General features: G+C 62.5%; 1 protein-coding gene across 2 annotated transcripts in view; it reads right to left on the bottom strand.

Moving 5' to 3' along the window:
• ERICH1 (glutamate rich 1) overlaps positions 1 to 2,000 on the bottom strand; it is a 56,712-nt gene that overhangs the window by 2,608 nt on the left and 52,104 nt on the right. The gene's annotated exons all lie outside the window — the stretch shown is intronic.

Genomic DNA, 2,000 nt, shown 5'->3' with positions numbered 1-2,000 from the left:
GCGGTGGAACCCCTCCGCGGGGGCGCTGGGGCCGCGGGCATAGGTGTGTGCACAGGAGGACAGAGCGCTCAGGGGTCCGCGGCGGAACCCCTCCGCGGGGGCGCCGGGACCTCACGCAGGCACACGTAGGAGATGCCCTAGCGCACCGTGGTGCCCGCAGCCGGCCTTGGCTCCACCCGCCCCTCTCCCGCCTCCCGGGCCTGTGCAGCTTCCAGTGCGGATGCCTCTCCCCAGTCGCCGGGCCTCCTAACCGCTCGGACACCCGTCACAGGCCGCCACTACGCACAGCGGCCTCGGGGCCGGTCGGAGACGGGGCTGCCCTCGGGAGCGGCGGCTGCCAGCACGCCCTGCAGCCGGGTCAGATGCAGCCGGCTCCGCTGGGAGGCCCACCCCACTGCGCGCTCGGAACAGAGGCCCAGGGCTAAGGCCGGTCCGGATGGACCTGCTGCCCCGGCCAGCGGCCTGACCCCGCGCTCCCTCACCAGGCGTCAAGGAGGGTCGCGTGACAACACGCAGTAGACCGCAGCGTTCCTGCCGGAACCGTAGGCGCCTGTGCGGGAACCGTAAGCGGTCAGCGAGGTGGGCCCCTTTCCTGGGCACCAGCTTGGTCCTAGCTCCGTAAACACGGACCCGTGAAGAGACCGACTAGGGCGCGGCCAGGAAAGGGCCGAGCGTCAGGAACGGTAATGACTGCGCGGCGGGCAGGGACCCTCTGCAGCTCCCGAGCGCTGTGGTCCTGGCCCAGCCGCGCGCCCCTGCGCCGCGCCCACGACAAGCGTGCCTCAGACACACCGGTCTGACGACAGGGCTTCACTGCTGGTAACGTGCTTTGTTTTGTCTACAAAACAGCTTTAAATAGAACAACTCTGAAAGCATATCCTACATGCACTAAAAGGGAACTCATTTTTAAGAAAAGTGCTTCATATGTAAGTTTTAGTTCTACCAAGTGCTGAAAGTAAGTGTGCTTGTAGACAAAACTTGCCCAGTGACCTGAACGTAAGAAGCCCAGAGAAACATTCCTGCTAAATCCCCAACTGCTGCTGAGAACTCTGCCGACACATTTTAGAGCAACGCAGAAGAAAGGCCTCAGTGTGAGGAACACAGCACAAATTCTGAAAATTTTAAATGATGTATTTTTACCTCATAAAAACTTTATATTTGTTTAATTTAATAAAACTGGCTTTCTGCAATTTGAGCTGAAACTTTATGGAAATTGAAGTCTGCTCCATCTAGCACGACCACCAGCGAGCTGCTCAGGAAGCCCTGGCCGCCCAACCCCCCTGAGCGGAGCTCCTCGTGAGAAGGGCTTGGGTGCCTCAGCTTCTGCTGCGCCATGCCTTCCCGCTCGCTCGCCTCCAGGCTCCCCCGCGCCTCCTCCTGCAGGGGCCCCCGGACGGGTCTCTGCTCTCCTCCACCCTCTCTGCTCTGCGAAGGTGGCCCTGGTGACCTTCCCCATCCTCAGTCTCACCCTGGGTGTCCGGCCAGCATCCCGCCCGGCCCCAGGCGACCCTGGCTCCTGAGGTCCCCCTCCCTGGACTCTGCCCCTCCGAGCATCACAGCTCAGAACCGGCCACTGGGCTCTTCCAGAGGCTCAGGCCCCACGCCTGCTCAGCTGGCCATCCTGTGGCTTCCACTTGCACAGCCTCCCTGAACCTCCCACACCTCCGGACCGCCTCTCTCACCATAAGCAAAGGCCCCGGCCTTCTGCTCCTGACCCTCCACTCTGGTCTGAACTCGACAGCCGGGGGTCTTGCTTGTGTCTGGGAGCAGAAGCCCATAGCGATGGCATGACTCCGCACTCGGGCCGACACTGCCAGGTCGCCCTCCATCTGCCTGTGCGTGCCCACGACCTGCTCCCACCATGAGATACCCACCACACCCCATCCCAGTGCATTTGCTCCTGGCTGCAAGAATATCCCCTCCCTGTGGGTTTTCCTTCTCCGCAGACTCCAATCTAGCGTGCACATGGCGGGGGTCAGCTCCCGATCTCGTCACCTGTC

Source organism: Phoca vitulina, unplaced genomic scaffold, assembly GCF_004348235.1.
Source record: "Phoca vitulina isolate PV1807 unplaced genomic scaffold, GSC_HSeal_1.0 scaffold15, whole genome shotgun sequence".
NCBI lineage: Eukaryota > Metazoa > Chordata > Mammalia > Carnivora > Phocidae > Phoca > Phoca vitulina.
This window is presented reverse-complemented; position numbering and strand designations above follow the sequence as displayed.